Here is a 24859-nt window from a genome sequence, read left to right as displayed (position 1 = left end):
CCGGGAAGAGGGGGAGGGCTGGGGGCATCGGGTGGCTGGCTCGGTCCGTGCCAGGTGCAGGGTCTGCTGGCTGGGTGCTGGCAGGCTTGCACCTGGCACGGGCATCGTAGGGGTCCGGGGCCGGGAGGGGGGCAGTAGAGTTTCCCTGGTGTTGGCCAGAGTGGCCACTAGGGAAAGCTGGGGAGGGCTAGCCTCCCACTAGTTCGAATTAAGGGGCTACACACCCCTTAATTCGAATTAGTAAGTTCGAACTAGGCTTAGTCCTCGTAGAATGAGGATTACCGAGTTCGAACTAAGCGCTCCGCTAGTTCGAATTAAGTTCGAACTAGCGGAGCGCTTGTGTAGCACCTATGAAAGTTAATTCGAACTAACGTCCGTTAGTTCGAATTAACTTTGTAGTGTAGACATACCCTCAGAGACCAACATGCCTTTGTGGTGTTAATATTTAAATCAGGAATGGGGGAAATTTTGGGTCACGGCTCCTGACCCACAGAAAAATCACCCCTCTTCCAAAAAAAACCCCGAAACTGATGTGGCCCCCAACAGAGGGGAATGTGGGGTGTGTCTTTCTCCTCTGTCTTGGCACCTCCCTATGCAGTGAAAAATAAATGTTATACATTTAGCAACCGTGGCAAAGGACTTAGGGAATTGACCTGGGTTTGCCTGAAACACAACCACCTGATCTTTTACTGAACTAAAATGGACCTGAAGAAGTGGGTGATGGCCACAAAAACTCATGATACTATCTACATGTTTTGTTAGACTTTAAGGTGCTACTAGACTATTTATTGTTTTTTTAAGGTTTTTTAAATGGATAGATTATGTTTGAATGCAAACTAGAGCAGGTTGACTTTTTTGAGGGAAACTTAGGGGGAAATAGGGAAAATGGTGACACTTCTGTGGGGAAAAAAAAAGTTTCCTCATTTTTCATCAACTATAGGCCTGGTCAGCTTTTTCAAATCTCTAAATTTTTCAACTTAAAAAAAAAGTGTATTAGAAAGAACCACCTATGATATTTTTCTCCTTTTTTCAACCAGTTTTGAGTCTACAAAAAGTGGAGATATATCCTACATAGAGGCCAGACACCACTGTAGCTCCGCTCATCACTGGGTGTGAGCACTGTTCTCTAAGGGTACATCTAAACTACATGGCTCCGTTGACGGAGCTATGTAGATTTGTTGTTTTGGCAAAGGCAAATGAAGCCGCGATTTAAATGATCGCGGCTTCATTTAAATTTACATGCTGCCACGCTGAGCCAACAAACAGCTGATCAGCTGTTTGTCCGCTCAGCGCGCTAGTCTTGAAGCTCCCCTGCCGACATCAAAGCCCTTTGTCGGCAGCCCCGTTATTCCTTGTGGGAAGAGGTTTACCAGGGCTGCCAACAAAGGGCTTTGATGTCGGCAGGGGAGCATCCAGACTAGCGCGCTGAGCGGACAAACAGCTGATCAGCTGTTTGTCGGCTCAGCGCGGCAGCCATGTAAATTTAAATGAAGCTGCGATCATTTAAATCGCGGCTTCATTTGCCTTTGCCTATGTGTCTAATCTACATGCCTCTGACGACAGAGGCATGTAGTCTAGACACAGCCTAATAGTACTAATTATACAAATGTCAATAAAAACCAATCAAGTCCAATGGAAATGCAACAAGATTCTATAATGATCACTCTGATGACCTGTGCTAAATTCTATAAGATGATTAAAACTATAGAATCTTTATAATTTCCTATTAAATTCATTAGGAATTTCCCATCCGTGGAAGTCTTTGATAGGCAAGTTTTTCCATATACAAAGTATGGAACTTTATTTGCTGTTGCACCCACACTGACAGTAGATTGAGCTCACCTAGATTTGTGTTTGCATGTGTGGCAAGGTTAACTAATCTTTTGAGTAAATCATGCTTTTGTGGTTTTGATGGCACTCATCTATGAGCTGCGTAGGCTACCACTGTTATACCGCAAGATTGACCAATATCTTGTAACAGATATCTAATCTGCTAGCTAATAGTGCATTTATCTTTGATGGTATGAACACGATGCCCCTTCACTCTGTTGGGACCACACATAACTCTTGTGTCCATCACTTCACAGAGCTGTGGAAGAGACATTCCAACTAGAAATATTGTCATGACTGATAATCTCACATTTCTAATGGGCGATTGATTATTTACTATGTGTATTGTGCTGCAAACATAAAAAAGAGCTATAAAATTGCAAAGAACTATTTGCCTTTGGGACATTTAGCCAGGTGGGTAGAATAGATTTTCTCCTTTTTTGAGATGCTGTTGTCCCTGTCAGAAATAACATACTATCAAAAGTATGGTCTAGTAATAACAATGCAAGTAGATCCATTCCTATGTCTTTGTCTATACTATGCCCATATCTCTCTGCATAAAGTCTTTTCCCCTAAACTCCCCAGGTACCTGACATTTGCTTTAGTTCACAGCATGCCCTTATCTCTCTAAGCATGCTACACTTTCAAACAGCTTCCAGCTTCCTAAGCACAAATAATGCCTCTTCTTCAGCTCTTCCTAAATTTCTTCTTAAACACGCACACAAAAACACATTCACACACATACGTCTATACTGCACCCTTAGCTCAAAATAAGCTATGCAATTTGAGCTATGCAAACTGTGCAGCTTTTCTTTAGTTCATTTTGTGCTATTTGCACAGAGACAAACTTTTAAATAGAGCACTATTCTGAAAGGTCCCTTAATCCTCGTGGAATGAGGTTTACAGGGATGTCGGAATAGTGCGCCTGTTATTTTGAAATACTGGAAGTTTCTCAAAATAGTGCTGTTGTCTACACGTACCTTCAGAGAGTTTTTGCCACAAGTGTGTAAAACCACCTCAAGTAAAATAAGAACCTTTTGGAATCTTTTACAAACCTTGAACATAAGAACGGCCACACTCATAGAATCATAGAGCTGGAAAAGACCTCAGAACGTCATCAAGTCCAGCCCCCTGCTCTAGGCAGGACCAATCCCAACTAAATCAACCCAGCCAGGGCTTTGTCAAGCCGAGACTTAAATACCTTGTGGTGTCACAAGGAGGAAGGCGAAAATTTGTTCCTCTTGGTTTCTGAGGACAGGACAAGGAGTAATGGGCTTAAAGTGCAGCAGGGGAGGTTTAGATTGGACATTAGGAAAAAATTCCTAACTGTCAGGGTGGTCAAATATTGGAATAAATTGCCAAGGGAGGTGGTGGAATCTCCCTCTCTGGAGATATTTAAGAACAGGTTAGATAGACATCTGTCAGGGATGGTGTAGGTGGAGCTTGGTCCTGCCTTGAGGGCGGGGGGCTGGACTCGATGACCTCTCGAGGTCCCTTCCAGTCCTATGATTCTATGATTCTATGATTCTACCTCTAGGGACGGAGACTCCACTGCTTCCCTAGGTAACCCATTCCAGTGCTTCACCACTCTACTAGTGAAATAGTTTTTCCTAATATCCAACCAATTGTCCATCTAACCCAGTATCCTGTCTTCCAGCAGTGGCCATTGCCAAGTGTTTCAGAGGGAATGAACAAACCAGATAATCATCAAGTGATCCATCCTGTGTCACCATGTCCCAGCTTGTGGCAAACTGACCTATATTGGAGTTTTCAAATAATGTTGTTTACTTACCGCCACTGCTGCTGTGAGAATATCTGTTGGTTATTGTGACTTGGACAAAAGATGGAAGCACTGGAAGTCTCATTAGTAGTTGTATTCACGACAGGATACTAGACAATCTGGACCATGGGTCTGACCCAGTATTGCAAGTCTTAAGTTCCTGCGTCCTGTTTTGTATTCTGTTCCTGCAGATTTTACCTACATTTATCTTCCACCAGTTTCCATGGGAGCTTTGTTCTAATGAAGGAAGAAAAATGAAGACCCAAATTTTGCACTCACGAGGTTCATGGTCTTGAGTTAAGCATTAGGCAAACATCCAAATGGGTGCTACATCAACAAAACTTTCAAAATTCATCCCCCTTTTTCATTTTAAACCTTCAGTGATGGAATGGAATTACAGAAATAATTCAGTGCCTTTCTGTGATGGTGTGAACCTCACACTGAGTAACAAGAAGCTAATCTGGGCTTAGCCAGTCTCACCCTGCCATATCACTAGTCTACAAGCCAAACAAAGAAACCCCTTACAACTTAAAGTGATGGTCTACAAATTCAAATACAGTTTTCAACTACACCACATAATTAAACATAAAGTATATTGGTTTCAGGCAGGCTATATGTTTTCTTACAAACCAAGAACAGAGTCACTGAAAGATTTGGTAAGCTCTTTTGAACATTTAACATTTGAACGGTCTACCCTCACCATTATTTCAAGATAACTAGTGTTATTTCAAACTAACAATGTGAGCATCTACACAGTCATTCCATTATTTCAAAATAATTTCAAAATAATGGGCAGCTTATTCTGAAATTTGAAAAACCTCATTCTATGCAGAATAATGTCTATTCCAAAATAGCTATTTCAAAATAAGGGCATGTATAAATGCTCCACGGCTGCTATTCTGAAATAGCCCCTCACCAGAGCCATTCTAAGTTGTTCCCCCCCAGTGCCTCCTGGGGCTCTAAATCGAGATAGCACGTCTATAGTAGGGAAGCCTGCCTTGGACTAATTTTGAGGCTTCCCTGCAGTGTAGATGTGCTATTTCAAAATAAGCTATTTCGGAATAACTATTCCGGAATAGCTTATTTTCAAATAAGAGTGCAGTGTAGACTTACCCTAAGTGAACATGGACATAGTTTTCAATTATTCTCTTTCTTTCCTTCTATCCCCCCATCAAAATAATGGGAAATTTACCAAACTTAACAATTTAATTGTGGAGTGAGGTGAGACTTGAATGCATTCTCCACGTTTTAATTTGACATCTTGAAGCCATTCAAGCCCACTGTTCAAAGAGAAACTTGTTTCAACCCACAGAAATGAAAATTGAAGAAAATACTTGCAGAAAACTTTGATGTTGAAACAAGTTTTTGAACAGCTCTGGTTGTTACATTGCTGAACATCTCTATGAAGATCAAAATGCAGAAAAACTGATGAGACAGTTTATTTAAAGGGATGGAGACTTTGGACTCTACTACAACATGTGAAACCCAGAAAAATCACATTGAGTTAATGTCCTGTATTCTTTATGTCTGTCTTTTAACAAGCAAATGTTTGTATTTCCAAACCCATTTCAATCCAGTCATTAAATCATAGCACATAATCCTTTTGATCAGTCTGCCTAAAGGGAATGCAGTGATTTGCTTTTGTTTCCTAAACAGATATATACTACATTATGACATGTCTTTGATTAATATAAAATATTTCCCTATGGAATCAAATCTTTAAGTTCAGGCTAATCTTCCAGTGACTAATGTAAATAAGAACTTGAGTAGTAACTACAGGACTTGGCCATTTTGTTAAAAATAATTGTTGTGGGTTAATACAGGTGCATTCCACAGCTGATTCTCTTTATTCTGATATCTTATTTTGATCATTGTCAACATATAATGAAATTAATTTTATATTCTCAATACCACTAAAGACCTGTGAAATTATGGACCACTAATTATGCTGCTAGATGTGAAATGGGGAGTGATTTCAACTAGGTTTGAACAAAGGACTACATGAGCACCAGTCACTTGGTTTTGGTAGGCTTTGCCTCTGAGTACCTTTATTCACTTTCCCAAAGGACTGCACACCTTGTATTTTAGGCATAGGGAGGAGTCACCTTCTGTGGATGCACCAGCCATCAGGAAAAGAGCCCAGGACTCAACCTTTGAAAGGAAAGAAGAGTTTCTACTCCAGGTAACAGGCACCATGGAGAAGCCTTGAATCACATCTTGGGGTGGGGTAAATATGTGTGCATATTTAGACAATTAGATTGTATTCAATTGATTGTTTATTTGTGCCCCACTTACCAAATTATCTGGACCACTGTGGATCACTGACTTGTCCTCTTACTTATTTATCACTCCCAAGACTTTGTATCATGTATATATGTTATGTTTCCTTTCCAGTCACTGATAAAATTGTAATCTAGCGTAGGGCAACCAACAGATGCCTGTGAGACCCCAATAAAAAACTTGCTGAATGATGATTCCCTGTTAACAATTATTGAAACCTGCCAGTTAGCCAGTTTTTAATCCATTAATGTGTGCCCTTTGACTTTGGATTGTTCTAGTAGTTTTCATCAAAATGGCATGTGGTAGCAAGTCAAATGCCTTTCAGAAATCCAAATATGTTATATGAACACTATTCACTTTATTGGAAGGGTCCCTTTGCAGTTACCCAGTAGCAGCCATGAACCCAGGGAGAGAGAAATCCAACTGTGGAAATCCAGGCATAATGGAAGGGACAATGCTAACCTCCCCAGTCTCCACTTTAGGGCATGTCTACACCAAGAAATTATTTCAAAATAATAATCCCCAAAATAAGTATTTTGAAATAGCATGTCCACCCACAGGGAAGCCTCAAAATTAGTCCGAGGCAGGTTTCCTTAATGTGGATGCGTTACCTCAATTTAGAGCCCCAGGAAGCCCTGGGGGGTAATTATTTTGAATGACTTTTTGGAGTAATTATTTTGAAATAGCAGCAGTGGAGCATCCACACTACCATTATTTTCAAATAACTTTTTCAAAATAAGCGTTATTCCTCATGGAAAGCCAGAGTTATTATTTTGAAATAACCATCCTATTATTTAGAACTAATGGGCTTGGTATTGTGGATGCTTTCCTGGTTATTTTGAAATAAGGAGAGTTATTTCAAAATAATTCTCTTGTATAGACCAGGGCTTACTTATACAGAGAGAGATTACCATGGAGACAGTGACATAGAGAAAAATGCTATTAACAATCTAGGAGTTTTGGGGGGATCTTTATAATTGTACACTACTTATTGTCTGTCATTCGCACCTTATGCTGTGAACGTTCTGTGTGCACATGCAGAAACTAAAAGAGAAAGGAGATATATCAGCTATCACATAGTTATTTTCATGTCATTATCTGTGCTCAACCAAGTCTCGATGAGATAAAACCCACCAGACTCTCCATTGATCAAAGTCTCTCCAGCAGGCAATCTCTCTTATTCAGCATTGATCTCCCCTTGAGCTAGTGTTATTTTAAAAAAAGCTAGACATAAGCTGGTGTTTAAAACAGGTAACCAAATTTATCAGGCTCCTTGGCAAATTATAGTGAAAGGAGGATTCTGATATCCAAAATCTACTATAGAGTTTTGAGAATTTGTTTGTCTGTTTGATCAAGAACAGTAAGAAATTAGGACCAGCAAATTCGGTATACAGCTTCTTTTTATCATACCTTAAAGCAATTTAAGGGTTTAGCTGTGCCAGGAAAACTGAGTGTGCCGGGAATGGGCTTGGTTCTCATAAAGACAGAAGAGAGACAGAATCACCAAAGCACATACAGTCTTCACAACTGACACAACAGAGCAAATGTTGAAAGAGACTGAACCAAGATGAGCCAGAAACACAGGCTGATCCTGGAATAGTATTGCTTCTCAATAAGACTTATAGAAAAAGATAAAATGGAGAAATTTGGGATAGTGCTCTATATTGGCTCAGCTAAATCAATACGTAAGATTTGAAAACTCCCCCTGAATGGTAAGAGCTAGGATCACAACATTTGGTATGACTAAAGCAACATAAGGGTTTGGTTAGGCCAGGAAAATGGGATGTGCCTGGAATAGGACTGACTCTCATACAATCAAACAGAAAAGAGATAAAATGAAGAAGTTTGGAGTAGCACTCTGTTTTGGCCCAGCTAAATCAATGTTTAGGGTTTGAAAACTAGAAGAAAATATTATTGGAACTCACATTGATTATAACCCATTTATGTTAAAACATAGTGCATGATAACAGTTTATAGGGATGAAAAAATACACTTGATAGAAATCCCATCTTAAAAATATACTAAAAAATTAAATGGAAAAAAATTAGCAATCCCTTTTTAAAGAAAGAAGAAGATAAGAATGGCCATACTGGGTCAGACCAAAGATCCATCCAGCCCAGTATCCTGCCTGCCCACAGTGGCCAATACCAGATGCCCCAGAGAGAGTGAACCAAACAGGTAATGATCAAGTGATCTCTCTTCTGCCATCCATCTTGACCCTCTGTCAAACAGAGGCTAGGGACACCATTCCTTACCCATCCTGGCTAATAGTCATTGATGGACCTAACCTCCATGAATATATCTTAATTTAAATAATTTAAATAAAGCATGTACATTTTCCTTTTATTTATTTTAAAGAACCTGAATTTAGTTAAGGACCTGAACAACACAGGGTAAATCTCCCGGTGAACCACACTCCTATTAAAAAATAGCCTAGCAATGAAGGGAAATTGCTCATTGATAAGATCTTTGAGATCATTTTGGACAATCCAATCCTTTCCTTTTATTTTAAGTTTAGTTTCTTTGTATGAATTGAGGTTTGCCATCATGAAATCATAAGATATGCAAAGATAATAGGTATTCAAAAATTACTAAGATATCTCACCTCCTTCACCTTCCCCACAATTATAAAGCATCCGAATAATAGAAACTAACTCTTGCGATGTACTATCATTTAAGTGCTGTTAGACTCAAAAGTGTTATCTGCCTTAGTAAATAGTTACAATAATCTATAGCCTTAATGAACTTCAAACCACTGTAAAGGAGATAAGACAGTATTTGTCTCCCAAAAGGTATATATACTTGTTCCACACTATTTCTTCAATTTCAGAGAGTACAGCTAAGGAAAGACATTCCTGCCCCAGTGCAAATCTTCATGAAGAATATATATGGATCTGGAGAAAAACTGAACAGGGCTATTGATCTTTGTGATTCTAATATACTCTCAGAAGTAAATCCCAGATGATTTCCTAATTTTTAGGCGATTAATGAAATGTAACAAGGAGACGGAGAAGAAAAGCAAAAAAAAAAAAAAATCAACAAAAGTTTGGTTGCCCTCTGTAGGGTAAGGGGGTAAGGGAAATGCCCATGTAAAGTGCAATGCAGAATCATGGCCTTCTCTTAGGTACCCAGTTGCAACTGTCACTAACATGGAGTTGTATGTAATGTTTGCCCATAAGTATGTGATGCACCCAAGGCCGGCCCACAACATTTTGCCACCTGAGATGGGGCACTCAAATGATGCCCCCATGCTCCCTCACTTGGGCCAAAACTTTGAAAGGTCTTAATTCTGCCTCTTTCCTGTCCTACTCCTCTCCTGTCCACCCTTTTTCAGAAGGGTGAAAAAGCTACTGGGAGTGAAGCTGATCTTGATTTGATTTTAACAAATTAGGGAAGAACTGGTTGATAATTTGAAAGTGGAAGGCAGCTTAGGTGAAAGTGATCATGAAATCATAGAGTTCATGATCCTAAGGAATGGTAGTAGGGAGAACAGAAAAATAGAGACAATGAATTTCAGGAAGGCAGATTTTAGTAAGCTCAGGGAGCTGGTAGGTAAGGTCCCATGAGAACCAAGATTAAGGGGGGAAACAACTGAAGAGAGTTGGCAGTTTTTCAAAGGGACATTATTAAGGGCCCAAAAGCAAGCTATTCTGCTGCAGAGGAAAGACAGAAAGTAGGGCAAAACACTGCCTTGGCTTAACCAGGAAATCTTGCATGATCTAAAAATAAAAAAGGAATCATATAAAAAGTGGAAACTAGGTCAAATTACAAAGGATGAATATAAGAAAACAATACAGGTATGCAGGGGCAAGATTAGAAAGGCAAAGGCAGAAAACAATCTCAAACTAGCTACAGATTTAAAGGGAAACAAGAAGACTATTTATAAATATATTAGAAGCAAGAAGAAGACCATGGACAGGGTAGGTCTATTGTTCAGTGAGGAGGGAGAAACAATAACAGGAAACTTGGAAATTGCAGAGGTGCTTAATGACTTCTTTATTTCAGTCTTCACTAAAGTCTGAGGTTGAAGGAATGCCTGACATAGTGAATGCTAGTGGGAAGGGGGTAGGTTTAGAAGATAAAATTAAAAAAAGAACAAGTTAAAAATCACTTAGAAAAGTTAGATGCCTGCAAGTCACAAGAGCCTAGTGAAATGCATCCTAGAATATTCAAGGAGCTGATAGCTAAAGTCTCAGATACTTCCTCTATCATCTTTGAAAAATCACAGAAGACAGGAGAGATTCCAGAAGACTGGAAAAGGGCAAATGTAGTGCCCATTTATGGAAAGGGAAATAAGAAGAACCCAGGAAACTACAGACCAGTCAGTTAACTTCTGTGCCAGGAAAAATAATGAAGCAAGTAAACAAGGACTTCGTCTGTTAATATCTGGAAGATAATAAGGTGATAGGTAACAGCCATCATGGATTTGTAAAGAACAAATCATGTCAAACCAATCTGATAGCTTTTTTTGATAGGATAATGAGTCTTGTGGATAAGGGAGAAGTGGTGGACATGGTATACCTAGACTTTAGGAAGGCATTTGATACGGTCTCGCAAAAAACCCAAACATGATTCTGGGATGCATTAACGGGTGTGTTGTGAGCAAGACACGAGAAGTCATTCTTCTGCTCTACGCTGCTCTAGTTAGGCCTCAGTTGGAGTACTGTGTCCAGTTCTGGGCACCACATTTCAAGAAAGATATGGAGAAATTGGAGAGGGTCCAGAGAAGAGCAACAAGAATGATTAAAGGTCTAGAGATCATGACCTATGAAGGAAGGCTGAAAAAATTGGGATTGTTTAGTTTAGAGAAGAGAAGATTGAGGGGGGACATGATAGCAGTTTTTAGGTATCTAAAAGGGTATCATAAGGAGGAGGGAGAAAACTTGTTCATCTTGGCCTCTCAGGATAGAACAAGAAGCAATGGGCTTAAACTGCAGAAAGGGAGGTTTAGGTTGGACATTAGGAAAAAGTTCCTGTCAGGATAGTCAAACACTGGAATAAATTGCCCAGGGAGGTTGTGGAATCTCCATCTGTGGAGATATTTAAGAGTGGGTTAGATAAATGTCCAGACCATTCCTGATAGACAGTATTTGGTCCTGCCATGAGGGCAGGGGATTGGATTTGATGACCTCTCGAGGTCCCTTCCAATCGTACTATTCTATAATTCTATGATCTTCAATAAACTAGGCAAATACAACTTAGATAGGGCTACTATAAGGTGAGATTTACAAGATCTTGTGAAAAAAAAATTTTTTCTGAGAAATAGCCCCGACTACACGGGGCTTTTTAATGGCAAAACCTCTTCCACAAAAAGTATTGGAAGAAGATATGGAAATTAACCACCAAGATATGCAAAAGAGTGTGTCATTTTCATATCCTCTTCTGAAAAAAACCCCATAGTGTAGACATAGCCTGAGAAGGGACATGATAGCGGTTTTCAGGTATTTAAAAGGGTGTCACAAGGAGGAGGGAAAAAATTGTTCTCCTTGGTCTGAGGATAGGACATGAAGCAGTAGGCTTAAACTGCAGCAAGGGAGATTTAGGTTGGACACTAGGAAAAACTTCCTAACTGTCAAGGTGGTTTAACACTGAAATAAATTGCCTAGGAAGGTTGTGGAATCTTCATCTCTGGAGATATTTAACAACAGGTTAGATAGACATCTATCAGGGATTGTCTAGATGGGTATGTCTGCACTACAGAGTTAATTAGTTAATTCGAACTAAGCTAATTCGAACTAACACGTCTAGAACTAAAAACTAGTTCGAATTAGCGTTTTGCTAATTCGAACTAGCATGTCCACATTAAGTGGACCCTGAACAGGGCTTAAGGATGGCCAGAAGCAGTGCCGGCAGGGCATCAGAGGAGGACTTAGAGCATGGAGATGCTGTCTCAGGCTAGCCGAGGGCTGCGCTTAAAGGGACCCGACGCCCACCCCGGACAGACAGTTCTCAGGGGTGCCTCGCTTGCAAAGCAGTCCTGGCTTGGAGTGCCCACATTGGGCACATCACACCACTCGGCCATCAGCCCGGTTGCACTTGCCGCAGGCTGCCATCTGGGGAGAGGGGGCAATTGGGGGGCTGCAGGAGAGCTTCCACCCCCAGAAGCCCGCAGAGCCAGCCCAGTCCTCCCCATCGGGGGCGTGTACCCCATTCCTCCCTCACCTCCTTCCACTTACCCTTCCCTAGCCCCTTTTCTTGATGTACAAAATAAAGGACAATTGTGTTAAAAAATGTAATCTGTCTTTATTGAACAAAACTGGGGGAGACTGGGAAAAGGAGGTGGGAGAGGGGAAGAGAGAGGCTGGGAGAGGGGAGGGCAATTACAATGATCAGGGGTTGGGAACAGGTCCCATATGAAGAGAGGCTAAAGACACTGGGACTTCTCAGCGTAGAAAAGATGAGACAGAGGGGGGACAGGATAGAGGTCTCTAAAAGCAGGAGTTGGGTGGAGAGGGTGCATACAGAAAAGTTCTTCATTAGTTCCCATAAAGAAGGACTAGAGGACACCAAAGGAAAGGAATGGGTAGCAGGCTTCAAAGTAGTAACAGAAAGTTGTTCTTCACAAAGCAAAGAGTCAACCTGTGGAATTCCTTGCTGCAAGAGGCTGTGAAGGCTAGAACTAGAACAGAGTTTAAAGGGAAGTGAGATCAAGTCATGGAGGCTGGGTCCATGGAGTGGTATTAGCCAGGGGGTAGGAATGGTGTCCCTGCCCAAGGTTTGTGGAAGGCTGGAGAGGGATGGCACGAGACAAATGGCTTGGTCACTGTCTTCGGTCCATCCCCTCCAGGGTCCCTAGGGTTGGCCACTGTCAGCAGACAGGCTACTGGGCTAGATGGACCTTTGGTCTGACCCAGTACGGCCATTGTAAGCTCAGGGCTCAGGGTCGGGGGTCTCAGTGAACCCCCTTGATTTTCATGCACACCTGCTCCTGGGTGAACAGGCTGGCAGCTCTCCTGCCCAAGCTGGCCACTTTCCTGTGCCTAGTGCGGAGATCGTGGACGAGGTCCACTATGTCCGCACTAGCCCAGGCGGGTGCCTGCCTCTTGCGGTCCCGGGCAAGCTCCCGGGAGCCGCCAGCCTGGTCCCGGGAAGGGGGGAGGGCTGGGGGGCATCGGGTGGCTGGCTCGATCCATGCCAGGTGCAGGGTCTGCTAGCTGGGTGCTGGCAGGCTTGCACCTGGCACGGGCACCGTAGCCAGCCCATGGCCCTTTAAGGGGTCCGGGGCTGGGGGCATAGAGTTTCCCTGGTGTTGGCCAGAGTGGCCACCAGGGAAAGCTGGGGAGGGCTAGCCTCCCACTAGTTCGAATTAAGGGTCTACACAGCCCTTAATTCGAACTACCTAGTTCGAACTAGGCTTAATCCTCGTAAAATGAGGTTTTCCTAGTTCGAACTAAGCGCTCCGCTAATTCGAATTAAATTCGAACTAGCGGAGCGCTAGTGTAGCGCCTATTAAAGTTAGTTCAAACTAACGTCTGTTAGTTCAAACTAACTTTGTAGTGTAGACATACCTGATGGTACTGGGTCCTGCTGTGAGGGCAGAGGACTGGACTCAATCATCTCTTGAGGTCCATTTCAATTCTAGTGTTCTATGACTTTATGATTCAGTGAGTTGCCTTCTTTGTTTCTTGATTCCTCACATTGTGAATCAACGCATTATATATTGCCTTAGCATATGCCTTCCTGAAACTCAATCTTCATTATTAGTTTCCCCTTTATCTATAACACATCTGCAGTAATAAACTCCAACAAAGCTAGTACATTTCTCTTTTTTATGATTCCATCCTGACTGTCCTTTAATAAATTATGCATTTCTAAATGTTTTGTAGTCTCTTCTCTTATTGATAATTCCCGTACTTTTCCTATAACTGAATTCAGTCTCAGTAATTAGTGGTTTCCTGGATATTCTGCTAATCCATTCTGCAATTTGAATCATAATTATTAAGTATTAGGGTCTGAAAATAGCCATACAAAGATATAGAGAGGTCAATATGGTGAGGGTTATTTTCATGTTTCATCCACAGACACAAAAAAGAGAGAGAAAATTTGAAGGTTGAATGGAGTGAGAAGAGAATGAAAATTATCTCTGTTAGGTATCATATATATAGTAGCCCAGGGTCTGAGAGTCTGTCACACCGAAATGCTGGCTGTTCCCTCTAGGCGGCCAATGCTGCATGAGGTGTGAGGGGCCCAAACGGCCGCTTGCGCCGTTTGCTCCCCCGCGACGGCCCGGCTGAGAGTGCAGACGTCAGCTGAGCGCCATGGCGGAAAGGGAAGGGAGGTGGGGCAGTGATGTACATGGCCAGGGGGCGGGGTCTAGCCGTGTACATCTCCATCCCATCCCCCTCCCCAAATGGCCGCTTGCTCCCCCATGGCGGCCCAGCTGAGCGGCGCAGAAGTCAGCCGAGCACCACGGCAGGAGGAGAAGGGGGGCGGGGCAGTGATGTGCGGCGTGACAGCAGCTCCAGGCTCCACCCCCTGGCCATGAACGTCACCGCCCCGCCCCCCTTCGCCTCCCGCCGTGGCACTCAGCTGACTTCTGCAACGCTCAGCCAGGCTGCCGCGTGGGAGCAAATGGTGCAAGCAACCGTTTGAGCTCCGCGTTCCCCCAAGTGAGAGGCAGGAGGGGGAGGAGAAGAGAAAGAGAGAGACAGAGAGAGAGGCAGGAGGCAGAGGAGATCTGAGAGAGAGGAGGATGCAATAGGAGGAGGAGAGAGAGAGAGAGAGACAGATGGAGTGAGAATGAGAGACCAGAGGCTCAGGAGAGAAGACTGATGTGAAGGAGAGACCTGGAAATCCCATTTTATGATGGGCTAATTGGCTAGTATATATATAAAGACCAAATGACAGGGATGGGTAAAAGGGCATCCGTGGGCTGTAACCGGCCTGCTAGGCAGGTTGATCCAACGCATGGAGATCCTGCCACTCCCCCGTCTCCAAGCCAATCAGGGCCTAGGGAAGGGGGAGGGCATGGCACTTAGAGTCAGCCCTGGAGCACAATGAGCAAGAGACTTTGCGCTCCTCCTGATCCCAAGCCAATCAGGGACTGGGGACGGGGGGAAGCATGCAAAGTCTTCTCCCGCCCTGCCCTACAAGGAGTGGCAGCACTTAGAAGCGTCGCATGCTCCTTGCAGGGCAGAAGGAGACCTTGCACACTCCCCTTGCCCCCAAGCCCTGATTGGCCTGGGGGTAAGGGGAGCACATGAAGTCTCCTCCCACCCTGCAAGGGGCTCGGCACTTAGAGTCAACCACCAGCTGCTGCTCAGTAGGCAAGTGATTCTAAGCATAGTGCTCCCTTGCAAGGTAGGGGCAGACTTTGAATGCTCCCCCCTCCCCCGTCCCCAGGCCCTGAGTGACCTGAAGGCAGGAGGGAAGCATGCAAAGTCTCCATCCATCACCAGCAGGCGGGTGCTCAGAGGGAACCGCCAGCTGTTCTGAACAGCTGGCGGTTCTCTCAGGGAGGGGGGCAAAGACTTCATGCCAATCAAGGCCTGGGGCAGGAAAGCACGGAAGTGTCCTCATCCCACCCCTTCTTCCTGAAGCCCTGCCCCTTCTGGGGCAGCCCCGGGCCACTTCAAAAATTTCTGAAGTGGCCCCTGATCAAAAATTATTGCCCACCCCTGTTATGGGATACTTCTCAATTTAACTTTATTCCGTAGTATCTCCGGGTGTGTCTAGACTATATGGCTCTGTCGACGGAGCCATGTTAATTAGTGCGGCAGTCTAGAAGCGGATCTGTCAGCTGGGGAAGCCTTTGCTGACCGATCCCTTATTCCTCGTGAAACGAGGTGTACAGGATCGGTTGGCAAAGGCTTCCCCAGCTGACAGATCTGCGTCTAGACTGCCATGCTGTGTCGGATGAGCTGATCGTTGACACAGCACGGCGGCCATGTTTATTTAAATGAAGCGGGGATTATTTAAATCCCCAATTCTTTGCCTATGCCAGGTAAACTAGTTTACATGGCTCTGTCGATGGAGCCATGTAATCTAGACATACCCTCAATGCACACTTAGAGGTCACGCCATTTAACTTTATAAAGTTACAAAGGCTGTGTGTAGATTGCAGGCTTCTTTCAGAAGAAGCTTTTCCGGAAGAAATTTTCCAAAAAAATGTTTTCCGAAAGAGAGTATCCACACTGTCAAAGTACATCAAAAAAGTGATCTTCTTTTTCAAAAGATAGCATCCACACTGAATGGATGCTATTTTGCATTTAAGCTGTGATTACTGTGGACGGAGTAGCCACCAAGGCACCAGTGCTTTTTCCTTTTTCCTCTTCTTTTGAAAGAACTCCCTTTTCCCCATCTAAACATGCCTTTTTCTTAAAGAGCTCTTTTAGAAAAAGGCTTCTTCCTCATAGAAAGTGGTTTGCCAATGTTGGAAAAACCTCTCTGTTCTTTCAATTTTTTCGAAAGATCACAATTGCATTTTAGAGGTAAGTGAAGTTATTTTGGAAAAAACAAGTTTTTCCGAAAAAAACCTTTGCAGTGTAGACATACCCCAAATAATAACATTAATAGTAACATTTTCATATCCCCCTAAATTTCTGAACTTTGGCCAGGACAGAAAAAGCTGAACTACTACAATAAATGCAATTTTGAGTGGCATTTCTGGCCTGACTAGAAGCAGAAAATAATAAAAAAAATTATAAGGAAAAATCATTCTGATCAGCCGTCCAGCCCAAATTTCTATATTCAGGAGAATCATAAATGAGAAATTTGAAAGTCTCCTTGGTTGTTCTAGTAAAGGATGGTTCCCTGCACATATTTTTTATTTATAATTGTTGTAACCTCTTCCTTTGGGAAACCAGAACTTTGTCTAATAGATCTACAAAACTAGATTAATACATTTTTCTGCTAAAAGATTTCAATGCAAGGGTGAGAACTGACTGTGAAGCAGAATCTACTATGCTGCTTTGTCCGTCTTTGGGAAAAAGAAAAAAAAACACAGACCAATGACGAGCTTGACATAGATTTACGTGTGTTGTCACCCGTCATAGATGCCAAATGCACAGACCAAACCAATCACAAATGAAAAACAAACAAACAAAGCCTGATAAGCTTTGAGAGGAGCAAGAACCAAGGTACAACACATTGTTTGATGCTGTTTTAATGGCGGCTGGCTGCGCATATGAGAAAGCATGCTAGTAGCAGCTGATGCAAGCTACATCAGAAAAATGTATGATGTGATCAAGAAAGCCTGAGGTCCAATTTCAAAGAAGACAGATTCATTGAAATAAACAACAGGGGAAACAATTGGTGACCACACCAAGAGATGCATTGCTGGTTAGAACATTACTATTAGCTTTACTCACATGAAAAGATTGTTATAGACACAGTCATCAGTGTCATTGAATGCCTGCCTATTATGATCCTAGTGTGAAGCACTGGAATGGGTTACCTAGGGAGGTGGTGAAATCTCAATCCCCACAAGTTTTTAACTCCAGGCAAAGCCATGGCTAGGATGATTTAGTTGGCATTGGTCCTGCTTTTGGCAAGGGGTTGGACTCGATGACCTCCTGAGGTCTCTTCCAGCCCTAGGATTCTATGATTCTATGAACCTGATGGTGAACCAGCTGTCAAGGAGCTGGCATAGATGGCCATCAGCTGGCACAGATGGCCTCCCTAATAGAAAGACCCCCAGAAAAGACCGAATACCATCAGAGGTCCTCAAATGTGGAAAATCTATTCTACTGCAACATCCTTATGAGTTGCTCTGCCTGTGCTAGACAGAAGGCACCACAAGAAATGAGACACCAACATTATCACTCTGTTTAACAACAAGGTGACAGGCGTGACTGTAACAACGATTGTGGCCTTTCCTTTCCTAGTAGTATGGGAAAAACCTTTGCCTAATTTGTCCTGAACAGACTTAAGACCATTATTGTGGCAGATTTTCCAACGTGGATGTTGAATTCCATTTCAAGTGAAAGATTGACTGTGGTATGTGAACTCATTCACCGTTTCAAGTTCCTAGTTGTTGAGAACTTGATGGAGGGCACTTCCTCAAGTTAATCTTTTTTAGGCTTATCGTAAGTACAAATTCTTCACAAGCTTGGAAAAACTGTCCATTGTGCTTTGAAAATGAGCTTCTGTGTGGGTTGGCACTGCTATATCATCAGCAAAGAGGAGGTCTTGAATAAAAGCTTCCCGAGTTTTGGTTTTTCATCTGATTCTTGCAACATTGAACAGCTTTCCATCAGATCTTTTGTGGAAGTAGATTCCCTCTATTGAGAAACCAAAACTTGTTTCAGTAGCAAAGAGAAAGAAGATCCCAAACAGAGTTTGAGCAAGTACACAACCTTCCTTAACTCAACTATGACTTTGGAAAGTCTCAGACTGAGCCACCATAGTGGACTGTTCCATATATGTTTTCATGGAAGAATCTAATCATGCTTAACAGCTTTGGGCTGAGGGACATTAACTCTTTCTGAAAGTGTAAATAGTCCCCTTCTACTGACAGTCAAGCTTTTGTGAGATCAATGAAAGATCAGTAGAGGGCCTTTTCTTGTTCTCTGCATTCTCTTGTAGTTGTCTAAGTGAGAAGATCACGTCGATAATAGAACTTTCAGCTCTGAAACATCGTTGTGATTCAGGATAAATTCTGTCTGTAAGGGTACGTCTAGACTATATCTGTTTATCGGAAAAAGCTATGCAAAATGTGCTCCGCATTTTGCATAGATTTTTCCAATACTTTTGTTGGAAGAGGCTTTTCCAACATTTGGTCTGTCTAGACTGGGCCAAATGTCAGAAAAAAAAACCTTTTGAAACCCCCATTCTTCTTTGTAGAACGAGGAATACAGGGGCTTCTGAAAGAGGGAGTTTGCTCTTCTGCAAAAAAAGGCAGAAGAGCAAACGCATTTCCTGGATGTGGCGGAGTCTAGCCATACCCTCTGAGTCTGAAGCACAGTCACCAACACTAAGGTGCTCAAACTGGTTAGCATCCCCAACATGTCAACACTCCTCCTAACAGAGATGCTTCTGCTGGCTTGGGCACGTGTGCCAAATGAATGATGGGTGCATTCTACCAGGACATCCTCGAAGATGAATTGGCATCTGGAAAAAGACCCAAAAGATTCCCAAAATTGCATTACATGGATCTGTGTGAGTGAGACTTCAAAGAAATGGATATTGATGTAGACCATACTCAAAACCACCACCTTGAGAAAGAAGAGCTTAACAAAGGTCTCCAGAATTATGAGGTGAAGCAATCAAGCTTAGCAGAGGAGAAAAGAGCTTGCAGAAGGCAGATCCCAAAATGTCAAAATATCAGCTTTGAATGTGACAGATACTGTAGATATTGTCTCTCTTACATGGGTCTCTTCAGCCGTGTTCACAACTGACTCAACAATGAACAAATTCTCTAACTCTCATGGCACTGTGACAGACTGCTGGCTAAGCCAGAGCTCTTCCGCTACAGCCTGACTGAAAAGGCGGATAACAGCCAGCTGATCAAGCCCAGGCCCAAAGAACTAGTGGAAGTAACTGTGGGCCTCATTAGCCAGAGGACTGCTTATATTAGGCAGCCAGAGGGGAAGTGAAAGGGGAGGAACCAGGTGCCAGGGTGGCTGAGTGTGCTCCCAAGCCAGAAGGAGAGGCTGGCTGAGTTTGCTGTGAACAAAAGCTCTGCAAATAGAAGGAGGTGGGAAAATAGAGGCATGGGTGACTACACAAGAAAGGGTCTCTGGTTGATTTATGACCCAAGAAGAGGTCCCAAGACAAGGGGTCTGGTCCCAACAGCGCATATTCATGTTCTTTCAAGACTGAAGAGTGCCTGCTACTGCTATTGGTCTTTCAGGCTAATAGAATAAGTTGGCCATGACTTATCAAATCCATTGGAATATTCATCATTGGGCCATGCATTCCAAGAAACATTGAATACAGTAGTCAGCATGATACTACAAGGGCCATGCTTGAAAATTGTGTAGCAGAGCTTTTGATTAAGATAATCTTCTCATGTGACTGTTAATTTTACTAATAACATTCACCTTGTATTACCAAAACAGGAAGGCAGGCAAACACTTAATCCAAAATCCCTGTGTAATCCCCTAAATAGTCAGTATTTGTATTTCAGTCTTGTTAAAATGTGTCAGTTCACTCACTTAAGAAGATTAAGTTTTTTCGACTCACTCGTGGGCTGCTGTAGTGTAGTCCTTGTGACTAATTATAAAGCGTTATGTAAGCAAAATGTGACAAGGTTTTCCAATACCTCTCTTTGTTTCCACCTCCACATCCTGATATTTGCATATATTTCATAGAGTCTATTTCACCTATGATTTCTCATTGCAGTTCATAAGTTCTGTCAGTGAGTAGAAAATGGATGGCAAACTAATTTGATCAGATGTGATTTTTTAAAGAGAAAATGTCAGTCTTTTTTTTCTTTCTTGTTTGTCCAAGGAGCAGTTTTCTGGGAAAGCTTCAGGGAACCTTATGGAGATAAGAGTAAAATATTTATAACAGCCACAATGTTGGTCCAGCTGGAATCAAAATACAGGATGGAACTGGTATCCACAGCTTTAAAATGTGTGGCACTTTCCGCTGGCCATGTTCAGCAGGAAAGAACCCCTGAAAAATTCCTGAGGTAAAGAGATGTCTATCATAGTTCTAATGTGTTCATCAGATAGCCGCATATGTTATCATAACTGGTTGTACACAGAGAGAAATCTTTTTGCAAACTATTACCATGGTTTTAAAAGTCTAACCTTCAAAATTTGAAATGTCAAAAACAAAAAAAGTTGATCAGCTTCTATGGCTTTTTTGGAAAATGCAGAACTATTTCACAGATACTGTTGCTGATATTTTTCTTCATATCTTGAATGTTGAAATGTCATTGACATTTAAAAATAATCAATGTATTATTTATTATTATTACTATGATTATGCTTATCAATCTTCTGTGTGGTAAAAATCCTTTGTCAAAATGCATCGCAGGTAGGTTGAAGGCCATATCCTCAAGAGCTCACTGTTTCAATAGCCTACATGTAAATACAAAAAGGTAGCTGCCATGGTAGTTTCATGATTTTTGGTCTTGTTTTGGGGGATGTTTTAAGAATAAAGCATTTTCTCTCCTGTAATTTGGAAACACTTGCCTAAGGACAGAATTAAAAAGAAAAGCACGGCCATCTTAGACATAACCAGAAATTAGGCTGAGATCTCCACACAGCTACAACATAGGCCACAGTAACTTAAATGAAATCCTATATCATGGAGGTGAAGCTATGTTACACTCAGTGGGGGGACGTGTAGTATTTACCGGACAGGGGATTACATCACCAGCTCACAGCTACCCCAAATCGCCTCAGAGCATTGCTGTATAATGTAATAGGGATAAAAACAATGGGCTTCTTAGGGTGTGTCTACACAGCAGTTATTTCAAAATAACTAAAGTTATTTTTAAATAACTATGTGAGCGACTACACAGCAATTCCGTTATTTTGAAATAATTTTGAAATAATGGACGGCTTATTTCAAAATTTGTAAATCTCATTCTGGAATAGCAGTAGTGTAGACGCTCCACTGCTGCTATTTCGAAATACCTCCACCCCAGATCCATTCCAAGTAATTACACCCAGTGCCTCCAGGGGCTCCAAATCAAGGTAGCAAGTCCACATTAGGGAAGCCTGCCTCAGACTAATTTTGAGGCTTACCTGTACTATAGGCGTGCTATTTCAAAATAAGGTATTTCAGAAAATAAATCCAAAATAGCTTATTTCAAAATAAGCATGCAGTGTAGACAGAGCCTTACAGAAAAAGTTACTTCAAACGGAACTTTGGCTGAAGTAAAATATCATGGCTCCACTGATTTCAATAGTGTTACTTCTGATTTACACTATTGGGGCATGTCTACACTGCCCCAATTGCGTCAATTGTGTAGCTTAAGTTGAAATAGCTTATTTCGGCTTTTGGATCTTTCTACCCAGCAGGAAGCCCGAGAAAGAGCACTCTTCCTCCAACTTCCCTTACTCCTCATACAATGAAGGTTACAGGAGTTGGAGTAAGAAGTTCTCCAGCTCGACATGATTTCAACATTTTGTCGAAATAACTGCTTGTATTGTAGAAACGGACTACGTTATTTTGAAATAACTCCCCTTATTTTGAAATAACAAGGGGTACATCTGTACTGCAGAGCTATTTTGGGATACCAGAAGTATCCCAAAATAACTATTCTGGGTCTATTGAAGCAGCCCATTATTGTGAAATATATTTCAAAATAACAAGCGGCTTATTCTGACATCCCAGTAACCCTCAATCCATGAGATTTAAGGGGAATTTTGGATAAATGAGTTATTTTGAAATTTGTCGCTATGTAGACAGAGCCAAATTATGAAATAAGCTATTTTGAAATACACTCAAAATAAGCTACACAATTGACGTGGCTCAAATTGCATAGCTTATTTTAAGTTAAGGGTGCTATGTAGATTCATCCAAGTTGAGAATCCACACTACCAAGCCTGTTATTTCTAAATAATATCTCCTGCTTGTAAAAAGGAATAAGTTATAATAGTTATTTTGAGAGTTATTATTTCAAAATAACCTGGGAGTGTAGACATAGCCTTGTAATTGAGAGGAGACTCAGGGCATGTCTATACAGCAGGGCTAAAGCCAAATAAGCTACACAATTTGAGCCACGTCAATTGTGTAGCTTAAGTCGAAATAACTTATTTTGGCTTTTGGCTCTGTCTACCCAGCAGGAAGTCCGAGAAAGAGCACTCTTCCTCCAACTTCCCTTACTCCTCATACAATGAAAGTTACAGGAGTTGGAGTAAGAAGTCTTCCAGCTCAACATTATTTCAACAAAATGTTGAAATAATGTTTTGTAGTGTAGACATGGACTATGTTATTTCAGAATAATGCTTCTGTGTAGACATAGCCTCAGACTCCCTGTTCTCTATTTTTAAAACCCTGAGGCTACGTCTACACTGGCATGATTTTCCGGAAATGCTTTAAACGGAAAAGTTTTCCGTTAAAAGCATTTTCGAAAAGCGCGTCTAGATTGGCAGGATGCTTTTCCGCAAAAGCACTTTTTTGCAGAAAAGGGTCCGTGGCCAATCTAGACACGGTTTTCCACACACAAAAAAAGAAAATCGCCATTTTCGCAACTGGGGCTTTTTTGCAGAAAACAAATCTCTGCTGTCTACACTGGCCCTTTTGTGCAAAAGTTTTTCGGAAAAAGACTTTTGCCCAAATGGGAGCAGCATAGTATTTCCGCAAAAGCACTGACGATCTTATATGAGATCGTCAGTGCTTTTGCGGAAATTCAAGCGGACAGTGTAGACAGCTGGCAAGTTTTTCCGAAAAAGCAGATGATTTTGCGGAAAAACTTGCCAGTCTAGACACAGCCTAAAGGTTTAATTCAGTCAAAAACAAATAAAGGAATTTCCTGGATCCAGCTGTGCTTTTAAATATGTGGGTGTTTGCAGGGGGACGCTGCATAGCCGTTTGATGAATTGCTGGCACAGAGTGGCCATAATGTGAAATACACGGTCCTATATCTTCTCTGCTAATATGCCAGCACTAACTTGCTTTTATGCTTCATTATTAATCCGTGAGCTGTTGGCAGTACAACAGGAGACAAATGTCCAGGCTGAGATGAGTGGGGGCAGACATTGATCAAGCTGTTCAAGACAGTTCCCATCGATTTCTCCAAGCTCTGCCTACTTCTCCATGTCTGCGATACCGTGGCAATAGGGTTTGGCTGTGCAAGAGGACTTGTGTTTTGACTTTGCTCAAATAAAGGATAGATTTTTGTAACTGTATGGGCACAATGGTCTGTGTTGCTAACAGAAGGATTATTTAAAACAAGGCCTATAGGCTGAAGAGTCAGAATGACTAACAACGGGTACGTAAAATCCAACTAGAATTGTGAAGAGATTTAATTTCTGCTGAAGACCCTTCCCTACATCTAGATTCTTGCATGACCGTTCCCTTCCTGGTCACAGTGTTCAACACCATTGTTCCTAGGACACTAGTACAGCCTTTTCATACTTCTAACCTTCCCCTCAGGGCACTTGCCAGTGAGTAACAAGTGATGCTGGCTGCTTACCTTAACTCTGTTTTAAAGGCCGTACTGATGTCTTCAGAACACCACTGATTGATTATGCCTCTGTTTGCCGGGTTTGAAAAATCACTATGCTGTTATTTAACCAGAGTAAGCATATTATAAACGTGACAGTCGTGTTCAATAGCCTTCCTACTTCTTACTCTATTAGGGAAAGCCAAATCTTCAAAGAGTCAGCAGTATTTCCCTTTCTGCATAGGTCCCTGACCCTGCGCCAGGTTCCCCCTTCCTCTTCCCTTAGGAGTCAACCACTGATTCTCCAAATTCATGTCCTCACCATTCCAAATAAGCGCTATGGTAAAGCTTCCATTCAGGAGTCTGTGCCTGTGTTTCTCTGTGCGCTCAATAGCATATGTTCTGTGGGCTTGTCCCACAACATTTCTCTCTATAAGCTTATGTAACACTTACCCTCAACTAGTTTCTTGTATCATGCAATTTAAAGTCAGGGCTGGCCCTACCATGAGGTGAACTGAAGCGGCCATCTCAGGTGCCAGACTGTGGGGGAGGAGGCACCACTAGGACCCAGAGTGGAGAAAATTGTGTTTGCTGCTGGTGCATATGCAGGTAGCAGAGCAGTACCATGAGAGGAGTAGAACAGAAAGGAGGCAGAATTGAGACCTTTCAAAGTTTTGGCCCAAGCTAGGGAGCCTGCGGGCGTCATTTGAGCTCCCTGCCTCAGGTGCCAAAATGTTGTGGGTCAGTCCCTTTACCACAGTGACTGACACTTTATCGCCCTGCAGTACTAGAAAGAGCACAGGCCGGTTTGCCAAGAGATTCTACGTGTGGTTTAGTTTGACCATTTCATTTATCAGATATCTGTGTCTATGCAGATTCATAGATCAGAAGGCCACGGTGTCACAGATGAACAGACATGGTTACCTTCTAATAACCCACCCCCATTACAAGGGAGGACAAAT

The sequence above is a fragment of the Pelodiscus sinensis genome, chromosome 6, assembly GCF_049634645.1.
Source record: "Pelodiscus sinensis isolate JC-2024 chromosome 6, ASM4963464v1, whole genome shotgun sequence".
Taxonomy (NCBI): Eukaryota; Metazoa; Chordata; order Testudines; family Trionychidae; genus Pelodiscus; species Pelodiscus sinensis.
Note: the sequence above shows the minus strand (reverse complement) of the source record.